The 22,698-nt window shown below is 44.2% G+C and overlaps 1 protein-coding gene across 7 annotated transcripts in view; it reads right to left on the bottom strand.

Moving 5' to 3' along the window:
• The window catches only part of KIAA0232 (KIAA0232 ortholog), an 85,979-nt gene that overhangs the window by 57,499 nt on the left and 5,782 nt on the right, over window positions 1–22,698 (bottom strand). The window contains exon 2 of one of the 7 annotated variants that reach the window (XM_032333760.1): window positions 1,033–1,131. The exons of 5 other annotated variants lie outside the window; for them this stretch is intronic. The gene's annotated coding sequence lies outside the window, so the exon portion shown is untranslated. Of the gene's footprint in view, window positions 1–975; window positions 1,132–22,698 lie in introns of all 7 variants that reach the window. One more of the 7 variants, XM_032333759.1, reaches the window with a different exon arrangement.

The raw sequence follows: 22,698 nt of genomic DNA on the forward strand, positions 1-22,698 counted from the left end.
TCTGCCTGACAAGTTCAAGAACACAGCTGGCAAACACCCAAATTTCAAACTGTTACGCTCATTCTAAATGTGAAATTTAGTCAGTATGAAGTTACATTTCATTTGGGTTTAACTAAATTCTCCAAAAGTTTTTCAAGCCTTTTTTTTATGAGAGAGAGAACGAACAAGTGGGGGGAGGGGCAAAGGGATAAGCAGACTCCCCACTGAGTGGAAAGCCTGATAAGGGCTCCATCTCAGGACCCTAAGATCATGACCTGAGCCAAAGTCAGATGTATAACAGACTGGGTCACCCAGGTGCTCCTCTAGAAGAGTTTTAAAGAAAGAGCACCACTGTGTAAACCTGGTGATTCACAGACCTGTACCCCTGGGGATAAAAATATATGTTTATAAAAAATAAAAATTTAAAAAAAAAATTAAATAAATAAAATAAAATGTAAAAAAAAAAAAAAAAAAGAAAGAGCACCACTGTATATACTCAAAGGCTTTCTGTCTTGCTTCACTTCATTTTTCAACATCTGATTCTCCAGAGGTTTACAGAAAAAAGAGGGACCTTTGGATCATCTTGAGTATCTTTCTCCTACACAAAACTAACCCAAATTATCCTAAAGACCAGGCTGCATAAATGACAATTTAAAAGGTCTCACAATAGAGGGGGGCCTGGGTGGCTCAGTTCATTAGGTGTCTGCCTTTGGCTCAGATCATGATCCCAGAGACCTGGGAACAAGCCCTGCATCTGGCTCCCAGCTCAGCCGGGAGTCTGTTTCTCGCTCTCCCTCTGCCCCTCCCCTCCACTCATGCTCTCTCTCTCGCTCAGTTGCTCTCTCAAATAGTCTTAAAAAAAAAAAAAAAAAGTCCCATTATAACACACTTATTTTAGATTTTTCTGTCTTTTTTTACAACAAACTTTAAATGGTTTCCATTAAGGATGCAAAAAATATATACAGGTATAATTAAATGCCTACGAAGTTTCTATACCACTTAGGTCTTCTTTAATTCTTGCAGGTAGCACGGGAGAGTGGAAAGTTCACGAACCTAGCAGTCATAACATCTAGGTTTTTGTAGTCAGTCTCATCTCTGCTACTTAATAGCTGATTTTGTGCCCATGACTTCTTGGGGTCTTTGTTTTCTCATCTGTAAAACAGAATAATAAATACAAGCTCTCTCTACACTTCAATGTCTCATAAGGTCGTTGCCAAGAGCAAAGGAGAAGCACATTTATGTTTTTTGTGGCCTTTGCATTTCATAAACTGTCACACAAATGGAAGGTATTGTTACAAACTGCGCCTCTCAAACGGTTTATACCTGCTTTATTTTACACATCCCTTCAGTGACCAGATTATGAGAACAGTATATGTGTAAAAAATACTACTCTTCTGGAACAAAAAATTCTCGACTTCCTTACTATCCTTAAACAAAAAACTATGAAATTTCCTTCACTGATAAGAACCTAGTTTCTAGTCACATCAAAGCCTTCCCTCTTGTTAACATGTTATTCTCTGCTACAAATTCAAATGTGACACTGCAAATAACTCAAGGTGGTTTTAAGGTGCAGAGGATGAACACAGAAATACAATGACCCCCTTTGCTGCCCAGTTTTCTCTTTGTTTTGAAATGTGCACACCTGCAGAGCAGTCTCTGCAGAGAAGCCACACCAGCCCCAAACAGCATAAATCCAGAGGACCTCAGCACACCCTGGGTGCTTTTTCTGTGGCTCAGTGTACAACTTCTAGAAATGCTATTTCTAATCAAGGATTAAAAATAGCCCTGGTGATGAATGAAAATCTACCCCCAAGACTGGGGCAACTCTGTGCAGGCTTGGGGATCAAGCAAAGCCTCCAGGCTTAATATTAGTCTGAGCCTGGAAGTCAAACTGCAGAGGGCAGGGGGAATACACATAATGCCCCCTGACCCTCTCAAGATAGCCCCCGTCCCCACTGCCAGAAACCTCACACCAAGCTGGTCTCCAGGAGTCAGGGCCCTGGGGTCTGGGACATTTAGGATTAGATCTGGGACTAGCATAACAAACTGAATTTTAAAAATAAAAGCACTGAGGGGAGGAGGGTGAGGGGATGGGGTGGCCAGGTGATGGATGCTGGGGAGGTATGTGTGGTAGTGAGCACTGGGTGTTGTATAAGACTGATGAATCACAGACCTTTTCCCCTGAAACAAATAATACATTATATATTAATTAAAAAATAAAATAAAAGCATTTAATTCTTTAACTATCTAGTCTATATGTTTCTGAGTCATATAATTAGTCCCAAATGATCTGTCCACTAAGAAAAAAAGAAAACAGATCTAGAACTTAAGTTATTACTAAGTACTTTTTCAACAAATAATTAAGACATGGTAAGGCCACAAGTTTCAAGTGAATGACAGAATAATGAAGGCTCTTTTTACAGTGGGATAAAGGGTCAATTTGAAGGAGTTAACTGATCTTCCAAAATCTCTTTCCTTGTGTAACAAAGTTTCAAGAAATAAAATGGTGTCTTTCTGTCCTCTTTTTAATACCACACACATTCCTAGAAGTAATTCCAATTACAGCTCTATTTGTGTGCCTACAGAGTCATCTCAGGTGACTAGCAGCAGTGACTCCTAGAAGCTCGAAGAAACAGACATCCTATAGTCCATTCCTTAGAGCTCAAGCCAAGCGGACAAGTGACCAGTGTAATTTAAATGTCAAAGGGTTTCCCTTCTTCTTTTGTAGTAGGGCCCATGTATTTTTAGATGTGCTGAAAACACATTACGACTATTTCAAAAGCATCATCCCTTTCTGACATGGCTCATAGCTATCATCTGTGGCACTGTCTCCACTGGCTCGTATGGCAGCACAACCAGTCACAGAGCACCCGTCAACCATTCCAAACGGCGCTTCTCAGCACATAGTGCAAAGCGCAGGTCTTGTACATGGAGATCTGTTCAACCCATGGCCTCGCTCTTTTAGTCTCCAAGCACTTCTGCTTTTCTGTTCAAGTGGATCACATCTACTTTCATTACAGAAGCTGGTTAAAGTATTTTTCTAAATATGAAAACAGAAAGACACCCATACACAATTTCTCCACCTTAATATAATTCACAGTATTTCCATGTGGTCATTTTCAGTGGTTATTTTTCCTTTTCATAGAACTTAAAATGTTTTCTTATTTCAACAGGTTAAATACTAATACATACTTCTGTATTCTCTGCTTTTCACCTAACATTACATCTTCCCAGTGCTGTGCTAGGGTCCAATATGGCTATTTAACATTTTAATTAAAAATCGACCACACGTGGGCGCCTGGGTGGCTCAGTGGGTTAAGCTGCTGCCTTCAGCTCAGGTCGTGATCCCAGGATCCTGGGATCCAGTCCCGCATCAGGCTCTCTGCTTGGCAGGGAGCCTGCTTCCCCCTCTCTCTCTGCCTGCCTCTCCGCCTAGTTGTGATCTCTGTCTGTCAAATAAACAAATAAAATTAAAAAAAAAAAAATTGGCCACACCAGCCACATTTCAAGAGCTCAAGGCCATGTGTAGCTAGTGGCTGTTGTGCAAATATAGGACATTTCTGTCACTGCAGAAGTTCTGCTAAACAATACTGGCTTAGATTCTCTCCTATGTTGGACTAAGCAGAGTCACAGGCTCAGCAGAACCTACGCCCCCTCCTCCCTGTACCTTGTGGACTGTATGAGACACTCCCCCTCACACCTGCAAGATGGGATGCTAGGCAGAGCCACTCTGAGACAGCACAAAGTACCAGAGGGACAGTCTGAGAGAAGTGGAAAACACTTGCCTTTGTGTTTGTTGGGTCTCGAATGTCATCAGGTCAAATGGCATTGCAGTAGAAAGTAATTATGGAGGGTTCAGAGACAATGTCAAACTGTATACATAACAGCAAGGACCATGATGCTTACTGACAAAGCAAAAAGAAAACTGACAATAACCCGGATAAGGGCCAAATTTCAAGGTTCAAAATTCAGGAAGAAAGGTTATTTACTCAAACAGGGTGGATTATGCTGCAGAAACAAACAATCCCCAAATCACAGGAGTCAGGTCCATCCTGGACTGGCAGGAACGCTCAGCATAATAATCACAGCACAACCACTCTGGGACTCTGCACACAAGATGACCGTGCGGTCACCAACCTTGAACCCTGTTAGTTCAGGAACCAGGGGCAAAGAAAATCTATATCAAAGCATGCCCCAGTGCTTTGGAAACTCCCTCCCGGGAGTGAGCCCCCATCTCTCCAGCTAAAGCAAGTCTCATGGCATCATTCCAAGCAGGGCTCAGGGGGAGTTTGCCTCTCCGATGCCGAGGAGGAGGGGAGAGCAGTAACAGGTGTCAACAGCCCTAAGGACTACTTTAAGAGGCAAAATGTGGGACTCTTGATAGGAAACAACTCTAAAGTCTAACACTATTGAAAACCAGCTTCTGATCAACTTGGCTGGACTATTTGAAGGAGATAAATCAAAACACTGCCAAAACAACAAAAAAAACCAACAAGAAAAAACAACCACACCCCACAAAAGAGACTAAAGTAACATGCTCAGGAAGGTTTCTGAAGGTGTGAGCACTGCTGAAACATTAACACCTGGCAACAGCCAACCCCTGCCCTATCTCCTCTAAGAAGTCATCCCTGACTACTTAATGCCACACTACTCACTTTCTGTGACACTGGGGGCACTCACTGTCCTCCCTGTTCTCTGCTTCTCAATGACACGCATTCACACTATTCTCCCAACAGCCTCCTGCATGTGGGTTCCTTCACAAGCAAGGCTGAAAGTTCCCCAAAGCCAAACTGTGAGATGTTCCACATGCTAATTAGCAAAATACTTAGGCCTTGGCAGGTGAGCAAAACTGTGTCAAACTAAACACTTTCCACATCTAAATGGAATAAATTCTGAGGGACAGCCTTGGGAAATACAATATTCCTAAGGCTAGCGTGTGTGGGAAACCACTGGGCCCCAGTCAAGTTCTCAGCTGCCAGGTGGGGAACAACTCTAGCCCAGGAGCCCTAGTTCACTCTTCTACCACTCACCTGTGTGCTGGAGGCTTTGCATGTGCCAGATACAGGGCACACTGTTAGTGATACAAAATCAATGACCCTCAGGTTCATTCCCTCTGTATTTACCATTCTACGTTAACGGGCTTTGGGCTTCATCCTGAGGTAATCAACTTGTACTTCTTCCTGCTGAAACCCACTGTCTAACACCTTCCTTGATCTAGTTTGGTACTTTTGCAATTTATGCCTTCATATTTTACCTGGTCTTCTGCACTACAAATTTCACAATAAATTTGACAAAGTGCTCAATATTCAAGGGCCTGAATTACCTGAAACGGTCTTTTCATAATTCCTCAATTTTTGTATCAATGCAACTTTCACACACACACACACACACACACACACACAAGCCTTAAAGAGGAAGAGTCAAGGATATAAAAAATATAAGTAGGAGAAAAGAGAACAAAGAAAGTAGATGTTTGAACTAAGCTTTTAGATTCTACTACTTTTCACAAAGACCCTAAATATTTGCCCGGCAGATCAGAGAGTGTACATTTATAATGAACTAATTACACACATGTACATAATCTCAGTGCATCGATTTGGAACATAAGGGATCACTCATTTTCTTTAGTAGGTAGCAGGCCTTCAGAGCTAATCTATGGCCAGAGGAGAAAATCCATAGAAATCAGCCTAAACCAGAACTCTTTTTTTTTTTTTTTAAAGATTTTATTTATTTATTTGACAGAGAGATGGAGAGGCAGGCAGAGAGAGAGAGAGAGAGAGGGAAGCAGGCTCCCTGCTGAGCAGAGAGCCCGATGCGGGACTCGATCCCAGGACCCTGAGATCATGACCTGAGCCGAAGGCAGCGGATTAACCCACTGAGCCACCCAGGCGCCCCCTAAGCCAGAACTCTTATCACTGAAAAAATGACAGGCTAAAAGCTGGTCATATGCACCTGGTTAAGCTTCTGTATCTGAAAAACTATGGAGACAGGGAGAGTCGGACCTACAATTGCTTCCCCATCTAGAAACGTGCCAAGTCCTAGGAAGTGAATAAGGCTTCTAAGGCAATATAAGCAATGAGACTAGTGTGGGACACGAGTGCTTTCCATGCAAATAGGAAGAACTGCATAAAGATTAAATTCCATTTTTACTAGCCAGGCTATCAGAAATATACTGACCACTATATATTCTCCAGTGACAATGAAAATTAATTCTTTTCATGAACGTAGGGTTGTTCTTATTGCTGAAAGTATTACTCCAGAGTAACAGGAAATAGCAAAGGTCTTACTAAATTGCACACAGACCTGGTTAATCTCTAAGGTGAAAAGATAAGAAAAAGGAAGAAGAGCTAGATAATGAGGACAGGTGAAATGAAAGGACCTGGTCGCACAGAGAATAAGAAGCACAGGACAGACTTCCAAAAGCAAAACAAACCGGAACTGTACCATGCGTGTAAAGAGACTAAATAAAAGAAAAGAACTTTTCAGTCCAGCCTGGAGAAACTCTCCCCCTGGTGTGCTACTGGCGAGTGCTTACAGAACCCAAAGCCTGGGCCAGCCTTTAAGTTCTTAGAGTCCTAAAGGGGCTAACCAGAGGGAGATAAACTGCTTATGCAAAGTAACATTGTTTTATTTCTAACTTTTACTCTGAGGCCAGTTATTAGATGATTCATTCTCATCTGTTAGTATTTCTGGTTTGAAAGCTAGGCTGATGTTCCCAGACCGAAATCTCTTTGCAAGTTCCATTACAATAACCAGCATTTATCACTCATCTAGATCTTAATAATTGACACCAGAATTCATTAGCAGGACTGCAAAATGGCAGCTTTTATACCTTCAAAAAAGTCCTTACTGGAGACTTACAAAAATGTCGTTTTTCCCTAGAAAGGGCAAACCACACGTCAGGCACTTTACAGAATGAAAAACCATGCAGAAAGCCCTTTAGGTCAGAGGGCAGACAGTAAGTGCACACAGTGACATCTGAAAGCGTCCTCCTGCAAACGATAATACAGCTACCAAACAAAAGCCAAACATTAAAAAACAAAGTTCAGGGGCGCCTGGGTGGCTCAGTGGGTTAGGCCTCTGCCTTTGGCTCAGGTCATGATCCCAGAGTACTGGGATCGAGCCCCGCATCGGGCTCTCTGCTCAGCGGGGAGCCTGCTTCCTCCTCTCTCTCTGCCTGCCTGCCTACTTGTGATCTCTCTGTCCAATAAATAAATTAAAAATCTTAAATAAATAAATAAATAAATAAATGAATAAATAAAACAAAGTTCATTATTATGAAATCCTAAAAACAGCTGGAAAGTGATAAAACTAAATTTCAGAAATTTAGAAATTTCAATTAGGAGAAACTATATGGACCTTCAACTCCAAGAAAAATTTTCAACACTAAACAACTTTAGAAACAAAAATCTAAACAAGCAGATTTTTAGAATTCCGAAAATGCAAGAGGCTCTACCATGATGAAAACCGTTTAGTCAAGGATGAAACATTTATTAAATAAGATACTAGATCACAATGGTGTATCAAAATAGTTTCTCTGAGCGATACTGTTGCTTGTCCAACATCTATCTCTGTGCATAAAAATTCTATAGCTCCTGGGGCGCCTGGAGGACGGGGGCTCAGTTTGTTAAGCGTCCAACTCTTGATTTCAGCTCAGGTCATGATCTCAAGGTTGTCAGATCGAGCCCTGTGTCACTGGGTTCCTTGCTCAGAGTTGAGCCTCGAGATTCCCTCCCTCTCACTCCGCACCCCTTCAACCTACCCCCAACCCCGCACATACACTCTTCAAAAAAATTTTTTAAACTCTACAGCTTTCAACTACTGACCTCAAATTTACAGTGATCTGTCTTCTGAGTTTCAGTAGGTGGGCGGAAAAAGTGGCCTGAAACTCTGAGGCTCACTGGTAAGACCATGCATTTTTAAAAAATACTAAAATAAAGCCATAAGCTAAGTGATACATATTACAGTTCTCCAAAACAAAACTGGGTAATAAGCAATAAAATTTTGGTTAAGATTTGGTATCTCTCAATAAGAGATACCTAATTCAATAAAAATTTTTAGATGATTATCTGATACATATCCTACTAGTTAGAAATTTTCAATGATCAGAATAAAATTCTTCGATTTTGCAAAAAGAGATTCATTAGAGAACTCAGAATGGGTTCAAAGTACCTGTATTTTTTACCCATTAATTACATGCTTCAAAGATTAACTCAAGTCTTTAGCTGGGACTCTGAGGATAACTATGTACCTATAGTCCCTAGGAAACTATTTAAATGAATAGTGTCATCATTTAAAGTATAAGCTGCTACAATTCCCCTATAGTGTATTTATTCTAGGTGATATAAAATTTATTATTTTGCTGTAGAAATTCTTCCTCTTGCATGAATTAGGGAAATACCAGAGCTGAAACAAAAGTAGGTTTATTTATTATTATTATAACTTTTAGTATGGTAGGTAATGTGCATCTGGACCCTCCAGGAAGAAAACAAGGTAGACAAGCGTTTTCCATACTCACTTAATTACAGATCTCTTCTGTGTTCCCAAGAACACACTTTGGGAAATATTACCTTTTAAAATAGATTTACCATTTTCCTAAGGATCAAGGTATAAGACCTAGACCATCTAGGGTCCTCATATCCTTAATTTCCTAGGGTTGAAAAGTTAAACTGAAGATACCATTTAGGAGTAAGATTTTAAGTATATAAATAAGTACATTTATTATCCTTTTAAAAATCATACAGGGCCACCTGGGTGGCTCAGTTGGTTAAGCGACAGCCTTTGGCTCCCATCCTGTGGGATGGAGCCCCACGTCAGGCTCCCTGCTCAGCCAAGAGCCTGCTTCTCCCTTTCCCTCTGCCTGTTGCTCTGCCTACTGGTGCTCTCTCTCTCTGTCAAATAGATAAATAAAAACTTTTAAAATAAGTACATAAATAAAAATATTTATTAAAAAATAAAAATCATATAAATTATATTGTGCTATACAGTAAATCAATCAGAACTCCATGGGATCGAAAGTTCCCAATCCCTCCCTTTCCCCCAGGCATGCCTCAGTCCTCATTCACAATCCTGGAATACCCACACTAAAGGAGCTGGGCCTACGTCCAATGCCTTCGACACACAGCACTTTCCCACAGCACACACTCCAGGCCCAGCAGCAAAGCAGGCACCTGAGATGTCGGGGTGCTTACAGCCCCTAAAATGATCCTGGGTTTACTTCCACTGCACAGAGCCACCAAGTTGGGTTTTCGTGGCTCTAAAGACAGAGGTGTAATAGGATGCTCATGGCAGAGCCACCACTAGGACGGAACTCAACTGGTCAGTGGCCCTGCAACACTGGAAGGCCGAGTGCAGTGCAGAGGCCACGCTCCAGGGGCTGGTGGAAGGGCAAGCTGACGGAGAAGCACCTGTCGTTCATAAACATCTGCTGGGGTCACGTACAGCTGCTAAAGAATTTATAAATGCTACCAATTTTCAGTGTACTCTGAGGCATCCCTGAATCTGGGAAAGATGCTGAGAAGCTCCACTAACTCTGGGAGGCCAAGTGGACTGGCATTAATATGAATGTTTATCTCTGAAATTCTCCATCCATCACTGATAATTCTCAAGACCTAAAACAGAAATACTTTACAGACAATGCCATATCATCGAAAATATATTTAAAATAGCCAGTGGCCGGGACACCCGGGTGGCACAGTCGGTTAGTTATCCACTTTCTGATTTCCACTCAGGTCATGACCGTGAGGCCATGAAATCGAAGCCCGCACTCAGCACAGAGTCTGCTAGGGCCTCTCTCTCCCTCTACCCTCCCCACCTCCCCCATGCCCATACTCCCTCGCTCTCTAAAAATAAACAAAAGTCTTTAAAATACCCAGCAGCCTGCACAGGTCCCAGCCTGCCTGAGGTCTGGGGTTTCTGCTTCGTAAAGCGAAGGAGAGGGTTTATCTTCTCCTCTGAGAAAGACGCCTACATAGCTGGCTTTAGCACCTTCCAGGAATAGGGAGGCAGGGGTTGAGAGCTCAGGAGCCTGGGTTTCAGCTGAGTTAGAGAAGATGGTGCTCACAGCCGGGAAGTTCAGAGTCAGGTGCAGTTACCTCCAGGATTCATGACTGTTAATCCAGCCTTGGTTTCATGACAGTCACAGAAGTGGATCCCTTAACAAATTATTTAATGACAGTTTCAAAAAATAAAATAAAATAAAATGCACAGCTATGTAAGACACAAAACTGAAAGATTTGGGGCTGGAATTTTACACTAATTAAAACCCTTCTCAGGGTGCCTTAGTGGCACAGTCAGTTAAGTGTCCAACTCTTGGTTTCAGCTCAGGTTATGACCTAGAGGTTGTGGAATCAAGCCCTGCATCAGGCTCCACACTCAGTGGGGAGTCTGCTTGGGATTCTCTCCCTTTCCCCCCACCCCTCCCACTCGTGCTCACACTCTCTCAAATGAACTAAATAAATCTTAAACAAACAAACAAAAAACCTTTTGAGGGCACCTAGGTGGTTCAGTCCATCAAGCATCCAACTCCTGGGTTTCAGCTCAGGTCATGATCTCAGGGTCATGAGACTGAGCTCCATGCTGGGCTCCATGCTCAGGGTGAGGAGTCTGCTGGTCTCTCTCCACCACTCCCCCAAATAAATATAAATTTAAAATGTAAAAAAAAAGTGTTTTTAAGATTATATTCATTCATTTGACAGAGAGTGAGAGCAAGCACAAGCAGGGGGAGCAGCAGAGGGAGAGGGAGAAGCAGGCTCTCTACTGAGCAGAGAGCCCAAAGTGAGGCTCAATCCCAGGACCCTGAGACCATAAAACAAGCTGAAGGCAGACGCTCAACCAACTGAGCCACCCAGGTGCCCCCAAATTTTAAAATCTTAGAAAAAAGAAAAAACACTTCTCCTCAAAGAACAGACTCGGCATGACCATCTGTAGAGCTCTATAGATGTCAAAACTCTAAAATTTCACTGATGGTGCCTGGGTGACTCAGTTGGTTAACTGTATGCCTTCTGCTCAGGTCATGTTAGCCCCACATCAGGCTCCCTGCTAACAGGAAGCCTGCTTCTCCCCCTCCCATTCCCCCTGCTTGTATTCTCTCTCTCGCTGTCTCACTGTCAAATAAATACATAAAATCTTTTTTTAAATGTTTTTTAAATTTCACTGATATGTTCAAATCATGAACATTACAAAGATAACTATAAAATAAAAAGTAGCAGACATGTACACTCACAAACACAACAGCAATATACATTCACAGCTGAGAAAAGGATATAAACAAGAACGGTTAAGTATCCAAACACTGAACATAAAGTCACCTTTCAAATGGCTCCTGTTACATATGAAGTTGATTACACTTTTCATATAGATTCTGGTCAAGCTTTCTATCACATGAAATATTTAATTCGGGGATTGGTAGTAAGTTCTCCACTCAGGTGAATATGATATCAGACACCTCTGGAAAAAAAGGTAATAATCCCTAGAAATATTTGATAAATAAGGGTAATCTTATCCAGATGCATCTTCAGGTGCTACCTAACGACCAGTAACTAGAACCACAGGAGTGATTTGGGCGGAGTTGTGCTACAGACCCTTGTTTCAACCCCTCACTGAAAAGGTCAAAGACCTGTGTAGTTTATGCATAAGTCACTACCCACAGACCAGTTCTCCACCCCCACCCCCTACCCAAGGGTCTGAGAACTTTACTACAAGAGCAATTGAGGGTAGGGTTTAAGAGAGGAGATGGTCACTGTGGTGGTAGACTTTGTCAGATCTTGCTCAGAGCCAGTGAATCAGAATCTCTGTTTTACCAAGTTCCCCAAGTGACAAATGTACTCATTTCCTTTAAGTGAGCTCTAGGCCCAAAGCGAGACTTGAACTCATGACCCTGAGAACAAGAGTCACATGTGTATGGACCGAGCAACCCAGACACTCCCAAATGTGCTTTATTTTTTTAAAAAGGATTTTATTTATTTACTTGACAGAGAAAGAAAAAGACACAGTGAAAGAGGGAACAAAAGCTGGGGGAGTGGGAGAGGGAGAAGCAGGCTTCCTGTGGAGCAGGGAGCCCAGGGCTGGATCCCAGCAGATCATGACCTGAGTGGAAGGCAGCGGCTTAACAACCGAGACACCAAGACGCCTTTCCCCCCGCACCCCCGCCATGTACTTTAAAAGTTTGAGAACACAGGCCTTAGACCTCTTTCCCTATCAAGGTCAGAAAGAGGCTTGTCTGTACTTTCTTCTAAAAGTATTCAAGTTTTTCTTCTCATATTGTAGCAAAGAGAATCACTGTTTCCAACCAACCCTTTGTGTTCCATTCATCCCATTCCACAGCAAGTCCCCACCATCATCCGCATGGGATGGACTGGCAGTGCCTCCCTCAGGCTGAGAACATGTCCCTGCATTGCCCCCTGTGACTGGTGCGGCCAGTAGATCACAGTGGACATGGCCTATACCTTGTCCAAGCAGCTTTAAAAGTGATCACATGGGTGCCTGTGTGGCTCAGTGGTTTAAAGCCTCTGCCTTCAGCTCAGGTCATGATCCCAGGGTCCTGGGATTGAGCCCTGCATCGGGCTCTCTGCTCAGCAGGGAGCCTGCTTCTCCCTCTCTCTCTACCTGCCTCTCTGCCTGCTTGTGATCTCTGTTTGTCAAATAAATAAATAAATAAATAAATAAATAAATAAAAGTGATCACATGGGATTAGGCCTGGCTTCTTCTGCTATGAAAGGAAGAACGTGTCCCAGATGAGACTGCTTCCTCAACATGGGTCTCAGGACAAGGGGACACCTGGAAGGACACCATAGCTATAAGTGGCAGCTGCCAATGCGTGATGTGAGCCTCGAAGAACTGTCCGGTGCTTAAGTCATTGAGATTCGGGGTTTCGGTCACCGCAGTGCAACCTTGTAAAATCTAGTAACACAATCACATTCTTTTTTTTTTTTTTTTTAAGATTTTATTTATTTATCAGAGAGAGAGAGGGGGAGAGAGCAAGCACAGGCAGACAGAATGGCAGGCAGAGGCAGAGGGAGAAGCAGGCTCCCCGCTGAGCAAGGAGCCCGATGTGGGACTCGATCCCAGGACGCTGGGATCATGACCTGAGCCGAAGGCAGCTGCTTAACCAACTAAGCCACCCAGGTGTCCCCACAATCACATTCTGAATCCACCTGTGAGTAACCTGTATCGAGGATTAGTGAAGCAGGCCCCTAACTGCATGTTTTCCTACGTGGAAACCCAGTTGCGCCCGTGTCCCTGATGGATCAGCCCTCCATCCCCATTGGTAACCGCACTTTTCTCCCAGATGCAAGCTCGGCATAACCACACGTCTCTCAGGGGCTCTCTTCTGTGCTCAGCACACCCACCCCCATGCCTACACCACACTGCTGGAGCTACTGGACTTCTACACGAAGTGTCAAGATTCCTCCTTGGGAGTGTCTTCTCTGTGCCTGGCCCTGTGTTCACTCTTACAATTTTAGGATCTATCACCACATTCTGTGAGAAACCCTGCTGGGGTTTTAACTAGAGATACATTAAATATATAGATCAATTTGAGGAAAACAGACAGCTTTATACTGCGGAGTCTTCCCATTTATGAACAAGGACCATTTCTCCATTTATCTAGGTCTCCCCCTAGATCTTTCAAGTAAGTGTCCATGTTCAGCACACACATTTATTCCTAGATGCTAGGCCACAGACTCTCCTAGGTTTTATACAGAATCATCACCTGCAGATGACAATAATTTTCTGTTTCCAGCGCAGCAATCCTTGGAGAAGGCAAGGCCATCCTCTGGCTGTGCTGGCCCACTGTCACCTCGGCGAGACAATGAAGAGAAGCGGCCTCAGCAGGGTGTCCTCTGTCCTGTACCCGGCTATACAGGAAATGGGTCCACTCTTCCTCATTAAAACTGATGTTGTCCATAGGTTTTCTGTAGACCTCCTTTACCGGCTAGCAACACTGCCTTCTACTTGCAGTTTGCTAAGATTGTAGCTATAGCTGCCTAGTCACCGGTGTCTAGAGTTAGTGAACTAAAGGTACTTCCTTTCTCATAGCATAAATGTGGTTTTCCTCCAGCAACAGCAGAAACAGATTATGTTTCTGGAATTTACTACCAAAGTGGTTCTACATGCATGCTCACTGCATTCCAACACCCCATGAGGTAGACACGTAATTATTCCCTTTGTACAGATGACGACACAGAAACTTAGAACAGAAACTTCATTTCTCTAAACACCAAGTAAGAGGAAGAGCTGGGATCTGAAAGCAGACTAAGCTAACCCCAGAGTGAAGCTCCTCACCGCTGCAGACTGTCTAGTAATAACCTACAGCTACCCAAAGGGTCCTTCCGGCCCCAGAGGGAAGGACTTGCACAGCAATGGTCTGTACCTAACTCGGGCTGTCCAGGAGGTACATTCTGTGCGCAGTCCCACCTGACCAAGGATTTGCCTTCAGGAATCCTTCAAATCATCAAAGCAGGACAAATTCAAACGGGGGGAAAGGAAGGTAGGATTGAATATTAAATTCACATGAAATAGGTCCCAAAATTTTGAGACTGAGCTATTGTTCCAGGGACCCTTTTTAAGAGAGAAAGATGGGGCACGTGAGTGGCTCAGTCATTAAGCGTCTGTCTTCAGCTCAGGTCATGATCTCAGGGTCCGGGAATGGAGTCCTGTGTCAGGCTCCCTTGTCACCAGAGAGCCAGCTTCTGCCTCTCCCTCTGCTCCTACTTGTATTCCCTCTCTCTCTGTCTCTCTGTCAAATAAATAAATAGTCTTAAAAAGAAAAAAAAAAAAAAGAGAGAAAGAAACAAAGAAGTTTCAAAATGTTTTATAAGGAAAAAGAAAGAGAAAGAGAACATGCCAGTGACTGGGGGTGGGGGGGGGGCACAGAGCAGAGGGAGAAAGAATCATAAATGCAGAGCCTGACATGGGGCTTGATCTCATGACCTGAGTCAAACTGTGCTCAGACATTTAACTGACAGCACCACCAGGCACCGCCCCTGTGGGTCCTTCTTAATCAGTATCAGCATGCTGAACAGTCTATGACTGTTTTCCAGAGAACCCATTTTCCAAAGACCCTACCTTGTGACACTAAGAAAGGAACTGACTGCCCCATCAAATTCAAGTGACCCTTAATTGTATATAAATATCAGAAGCCACCACCATTTGGTGACTCCACAAGACACGGTGGGGGTGACAGAGCAGCTTAATTTGGGGGGCAGTGGCGGCATGTTCTCTAGTAATTTTAAAGCTAGGAGAATGTCATTTCATCGCAGGCTCAAAAAAATCATCCTCAATGGCCCACGTCATCCATCTGCTCTGCGATGGCCCAGAATCCACATTTCCACTCCATGGAAATTCTACGTTCCAGGTTTAGGAACGCGGATATGCTGATCCAAGGATATGCTCATCCAAGTCCAAGGAATGAGAGTCACTTCCAACTAGTAGCTTCTTTCCACTCTCTTCTAAACCCTGGTCAAGCTACCTCTGTTCAGCCCCTAACCCAATGACTGATGCCCTTACAAGATGAGGGAAATGGTAACAGAGACCTGAGGAGGAGGCCACGTGCAGCCAGAGATGGACAGGAATAAGGTGCATACAAGCTGAGGAACACCAGAACCTGAGACAGAGGCACAGACAGGCCTTTCCACAGCACCTCCCCAGGACCCCAGCCTCTTGACACGGGCCTTTCGGAACCCCAGCCTCCAGAACTGCAAGGATCTCTATCCACCGCCCAGACCGTGGCACTCCTTAGAGCAGTCCTGGGAAACTCCCGCAGCACTTCCTACCGACACCTGGCTGAAGGCCACTTCTGCTCCTGCGACCCTGCCTTCTGGAAAGTGTATGGGATGGGACAGGAGGAGAAAGAAACGGGCAGGCCTCAGTGTCAGGAGCGTGCTGACTTTTACTCCAAGACATCACCTAACCTAGGGCTGCTCAAACATCTCTCAAAGAAGCAAATCCCAATACTACACCTGAAACAGCTTATGGGGGCACAGGTGAGGAGCACGAGAAGTGCCGAAAATCCCCTCTCCCTATCCACCCCTGCCTCACGCCTAGAATCCTTTTATTTATCTGTTCATTCAATAAACATCTGAGCACCTGCTCTGTGCCAAGCACGGCTTTCACAGCATGGAAAAACACGGAGCTAAACCAAACCTCTGCATTTTACAGATGCAGCCGGGGGCCTGCAATGGGTGCAGCCCAGGGCCCCCATGGTCCAGCTGGGAAGCTGCTGCTGCTTCCACACCATCCACCCCTCACCTAACCTGCAGCCTTGCTGTCATACGGCTCTGAAGGATCACGGCAAAACCTTTTTACTTTGCATTAAGCCTATCTTTCTTAATGAAAGCTTTCGGTTTGGCCACGAGTGTTCACCAGCCCCACAGCCCTAGAGACACTTTGAGAAGCTGACGGCCCTAAACTTTGTGTCAGAGGGAGAGCGAGACCAGCTCTGACCCCACTTCAGCCAAGGGCGGACTACAGGGTGCTACCCGATCCCTCTCGAAGCTCCCCTCTGCCTGCTCTGGCAAGCCTTGGGCATGTCTACTGGAGGAGTTGCCATTTCCATGACAGTTTCAACTCCATAGCTAGGGGAAAAATGGTTACAAATACAGTTCCTCAATGTGCACTTCTGTGTTTGGAAATGGGCACACAAAACACAGGGGCAGCAAAGATACTGTGTAAGGGGAGGAATGTTTGCCTGACACTCATCAATGCAGCCCCAGCGTGGAGAGCAACATCCCGCCAGTGGCGCCGCCTGGGCCCAGCTCCTGGTCTCTGGGAGGCGCTCAGGGCAGGCGCGGCCTGGGCATGAGATCACACTGACGGAAGGAACTGAACAAGAGGGATGATAACAAAGTCCTCCCTGGGGGTAGCTGAGCCCGCTCCCGGGGCCTAAGTGAGTGTTGACAGACACTCTGTGCAGTCTGGAAGGAGAAGGAAGGGAAGACATTCTTACAGGTGTCACAGCAGGCAAAGGCTGCAGGTGGGAGGGTGCCTGAGACCGAGGTTCTGAGGGTCACGGGAGACACCTGCCTGCATGAACTGCGTCAAAGCTCTTACATGTGCACCGACTGTGGTTCTTTGGCAAAGGGCACGTTACAGCACAGCTCTCACTGAACAGGCTGCATCCCCGTCTGGATGAAACTCACTTTAAAACAAAACCAAAAACAAGAGAAGTTAAAGGGAAAGATCCTGATCCTCCCGACTATCTCCGAGAGCTGTTCTGTCTAAAGAGCCAGGCCCACCTACTGTACAGTGACCGTACAGTGGCCAGGCCTAGCTGCTCTGATTCTTTTCCACGAGTTCTAGAGAAATTTTAGTGAGGCTCACTTGCCCACAGACCACAATTGTTATCACCAGCTCCCCTCTTCACCAGCTCCCCTCTTCTCCAGCTCCCCTCCTCCGCCAGCTCTCCAGACTGTCCTTGGACTTCCCTACCAACACTCGCTTCCTCCATTAGCACCACCCAGCTGCAAGATGTAAGTCACCAGTATGCAATTTCAAATTTTCCAGCAGCCACAGTAAAAAGGAAACGGGTAAAATTAATTTTAGTAATATATTTTATTTAACTCAATAGATTCACAATATTATCAATCCAAACATAATCAGAGTAAGACATCACTGATATTTATATTTTTCCCCCACACTGAGTGTTGGAAATCTGGTGTATGTTTGACACAGCACATCTCAAATCAAACTAGCCACAATTCAAGCACTCAAAAGCCCTATGTGGCTCATGGCTAACTAACTGAACAGCACAGTCCTCACTGATGTCCAGTTCTATGAATTTAAATACCATCTATGTAGCAATTACTCCAAACTGTACTCTTTCTCTCAAGAATCCAGGAATTCGGGGCACCTGGGTGGCTCAGTGGGTTAAGCCGCTGCCTTCGGCTCAGGTCATGATCTCAGGGTCCTGGGATCGAGTCCTGCATCGGGCTCTCTGCTCGGCGGAGAGCCTGCTTCCCTCTCTCTCTCTCTGCCTGCCTCTTCATCTACTTGTGATTTCTCTCTGTCAAATAAATAAATAAAATCTTTAAAAAAAAAAAAAAAAAAAAGAATCCAGGAATTCCAGAGCCATCAAGCTACAAGACAGTTAGGTGTCTAACTGGCTTCTCAACTTATAATAGGTCATTAAAAAAAAAAAAAAAAAACCACAAAAACTGAATTATCACCACCAACAACCTTGTTGAGACCTTCCCAATGTCAGCCAAGGTGACCTCCTGTTTCCACTGCTCAAGGCAAAAGCTTTGGCATCATCCAGATCCCTCATCCTCCTCTCAAATCCCATACCCAACCCACCAGCAAATCCCTAGTCCTCCCTTCCTAACACATCCAGAAGCAGGGTCCTTCGCCTGTTCTGCTCTCCCTCTGGACGACGCTCAGCTCCTCAGAGAGCTCCTATCTTTCCCCCTTACTTCCTTCGTTTCTCAGCTCAAGTGGCATCTGAGCAGAGAGCCCTTCCTTGTCTGCCCTATACAACACGACCCCCGTCTCCCACTTTATTTTTCCTCTTAGCAGGAGCTGTTGGTTGACAGTTGTACCCATTCGCTTACTCATATTGTCAGGACAGAACAGGGCTGCGGGTGCACGGGGAGCAGGGGCCCTCAGGAGAACCTGCTGCAGGGCCCAGCAGACCCACAGCCACCCGCTGCTGCACATTCAGAGTCCTCACGGTGCCCACTTTTTAAGTAAATAAAGCCCCAAATAATCCTACATACCCACTAATGGTGCTCTGTTCAACTGAGCCTGACTGATGGTTCAATTTTACTTTCATTCCTGACTTGCCTGTGATGGGCTTAGGATTCATTTTACTAGATTTCAGAAAATGAAATCCCAGGGATAAACTTAAACTGTTTCCCTAAAGCTTCAAGTAAAGCACACCTTAAAAAAACAAACCAATACAAAATCTAAAAACTGCAGTTCAGTACCAACTTCCTACTGCTGTTTTTACAGCTCCTTTAAAGACTTTTTCAGTTTGTAGCATTCTAGATTAGAGGTTTTTCAACAAAATACACACTGAGCTCACATAGTCTTAATTAGTAGTTTTTAAGAAGACTTAAGAATGCTGTAGGTGCATTTATATAAGGCATTCCGGAAAGTCTCCAAGTTGGTAACCAAATTGTTAGTGGTGGTCACTCAGAGGTAGCAGCATAAGGAGGCATGAGGATGAGGGGTGCTTCTTTTAAATAATGTTTACTGGACTAGGGCACAGGGTAGGGGGGAGGGGTCAGCTGGCTAAGCATCTCACTCTTGATTCAGCTCAGGTCATGATCTCAGGGTTGTGCGATCAAGACCTGTGTCCGGCTCCACAATGGCTGTGGAACCTGCTTAAGATTCTCTCTCCCTGGGGCACCCAGGTGGCTCAGCCCGTTAAGTAAGCATTTGCCTTCAGCTCAGGTCATGATCCCAGGGTCTTGGGATCAAGCCCTGCATTGGACTCCTGCTCAACAGAGTGCCTGTTTCTCCCTCTCCCTGCCGCTCTACTTGTACTATCTCTCTGTCAAATAAGTAGAAGTCTTTATTAAAAAAAAAAAAAAAAAAACATTCTCTCTCTCTTCCTCTCCTCCCCCTTGACACACACACATCCCCATTTAAAAAAAAAGTCTTTATGAGACTGACATAATTGGCAGGGTCCAGTGCAAGGTGAAAATGTAGGCCTCTTGATCAAAATTATTAAGCATCAAGGCAGCTCCCCCTCTGTGTGCTCTCTGACAAATAAATATATATTTTTTAAATTCCTTAAAAAAAATATGTTCAGGGACACCTGTCTCAGTTAAGCATCTGCCTTCAGCCCAAGTCATGATCCCAGGATCCTGGGATCAAGTCCTGCATCAGTCTCCCTGCTCAGCGGGGAGCCTGCTTCCCCCTGTGCCTGCAGCTCCCCCAGCTTGTACTCTCTTGCTCTCACTCTCTCCCTGACAAATAAATAAAATCTTTAAAAAAATAAATAAATAAATAAATAAGTGTTCAGGGTGTCTGGGTGGCTCAGTGAGTTAAGCCTCTGCCTTTCACTCAGGTCATGATCTCGGAGTCTTGGGATCCAGCCCCGCATCGGGTCTTTCTGCTCATCAGGGAGCCTGCTTCCCCCTCCCCGCTGCCTGCCTCTTTGCCTACTTGTGATCTCTCTGTGTCAAGTAAATAAAATCTTTTTTAAAAAAAAGTATTCAGCGACACAGAAGCCCACCCCATCAACTAGCTCAGTAAATTCTGGCACCTTCATACAATGGAATACTAGGCACATAAAAAAGCCAGAGTGAATCAGACGTGAACATAAAGACCTGTGTGTGGGGATTTGGAGAGCACCCCAAGACATAAAGTTCAAGGTTTGCTTAAACATGACACATTCTCGACAAGGACCCCCATTTTTTAGAAACATTGGCTTATTTTTTTTGCCTAGGACGCCCAAGAAACTTATCAATGTTTTCTTCAGTACAGGATGAGTACAGGAGGGGTAGGAGCATGAAAGGAGTCTTACATTTCATCTTATAATCTGCTGCTGTTTTAGAACAATGTTTTGATGAATCATACAAAATATACTTTAACAGTTTTTTAATTTTTCAAAAATATTTATTCACTTAAGTAATCTCCACACCCAACATGGGGCTTGAACTCAAGCTGGCCCATGACTGAGCCAGCCATGCACTCCTACTTTAACAGTTTTAAATAAAGCTTTTAAATTTATAAAAACAAGAAACTCCTTTGCTGGTACCAGCAAAAAAAGTAAAAAATAAAAATGCAATCAATACTCAATTATCTATGGTGGTAACCAAATAAAGCAGTGGCAAATCACCACCACCAAAAAAAGAATTAAAAAAGCGTCTATTTTTTTTTTTAAAGATTTTATTTATTTATTTATTTGACAGCCAGAGACACAAGTAGGCAGAGAGGCAGGCAGAGATAGAAAGGGAAGCAGGCTCCCTGCTTTGCAGAGAGCCCTATGTGGGGCTCGATCCCAAGACCCTGGGATCACGACCTGAACCGAAGGCAGAGGCTTTAACCCACTGAGCCACCCAGGCACCCCAAAAGCATCTATTCTAATAGCCAAACTATGGAAAGAACCTAGATGTCCATCAACAGATGAATGGATAAAGAAGATATGGTACACACACACACACACACACACACACACACACACACACACAGGAATACTATGCAGCCATCAAAAGAAATGAAATCTTGCCGTTTGCAATGACGCGGTTGGAACTAGAGGGTATTATGCTTAGTGAAATAAGTCAATTGGAGAAAGACAACTATCTTATGATCTCCCTGATATGAGGAAGTGGAGATGCAACGTGGGGAGTTTGAGGGGTAGGAAAAGAATAAATGAAACAAGATGGGATCAGGAGGGAGACAAAGTGAAAGAGACTCTTAATCTCACAAAACAAACTGAGGGTTGCTGGGGGGAGGGAGGTCAGGAGAGGATGGTAGAGTTATGGACATTGGGGAGAGTATGTGCTATGGTGATTGCTATGAAGTGTGTAAACCTGGCGATTCACACACCTGTACCCCGGGACTAATAATACATTATATGTTTATTAAAAAAAATTTTTTTTAAATTTTTTAAAAAGCATCTATTCTATTTCAGCTTTCTCTCCACTAAAATCTTCACAGAAGATGCTAAGAAACAAAATGTTAATCAGACACCTAAGAAAAAGCTAGTGACTGAATAAATAAATTAAATTAAGTGTTTGAATAAATCCCCAAACTGGGCCAACAATTTTTTAAACAGCTCTGTACTGGCTATTAAGATTCCAAAGGTACTCTGGAAAATGGAACTGAGCTAGAAAGTAGCTCCTGGCTGAAAAGGAAAAGAAGTCCCTCCTCACCTTCCACCTCCCTATATTAACTAGGGTAATAACCGCATCACCAAAAATGAAGTCTGAAAATGCACTAAGCCACATTTCCTGATACTTATTTAGCTCCATGAATTTTTTTCTCCACAGATAATGGGCTCATTTCACTCTGTCCTGAGCAACCACTCCCCTGTGCCAGGTACCATGAAGACTGCAGGCAGTGCCCAGCTCGCTTCCAGTCACGAGAGGAGCAAATGTATGCACGTGCACGCACAAACACACACCTACAGTGCCTGTATTCACAGAACTCCGACTTCTAGCTATAAACAAAAGCAGCACATTCTCAGGCATACTGTAATGATTAAACTACTGTCTTACTGCCATTATATCTGATACAGACACTAGTTCATCCACTGGGATAGCCCTATCATCCACAATTCTTTCAGGCAGGTTTTAAGAGAGATTTATTAGGAATATATAGATTTCCGGGACACCGGTTAAGCATCCACCTTCGGCGTGGGTCATGATCCCGGATCTCCTGGCAGGCTCCCCGCTAGGTGGACAGTCCACTTCTCTCTCTGACCCTCCCCACTCTCGTGCTTTCTGTCAAATAAATAAATAAAATCTTAAAAAAAAAAAAAAGTTTCAAAATTGGGGCACCTGGGTGGCTTAGTTGGTTAAGCATCTGCCTTTGGCTCAGGTCATGATCCCAGGGTTCTGGGACTGAGCCCCATATCAAGCTCCCTGCTCAGTGGGGAGTCAGCTTCTCCCTCTCCCTTGCCCCTCCCCCATGCTTGTGCACATGTGCTCGCTCGCTCTGTCTCAAAAATTTTAAAAAAAAAAAAAAAATCTTTAAAAAAAAAGTTTCGAGGGGCGCCTGGGTGGCTCAGTTGGTTGGACGACTGCCTTCGGCTCAGGTCATGATCCTGGAGTC

The sequence above is a fragment of the Mustela erminea genome, chromosome 2 (genome assembly GCF_009829155.1).
Source record: "Mustela erminea isolate mMusErm1 chromosome 2, mMusErm1.Pri, whole genome shotgun sequence".
Lineage (NCBI taxonomy): Eukaryota > Metazoa > Chordata > Mammalia > Carnivora > Mustelidae > Mustela > Mustela erminea.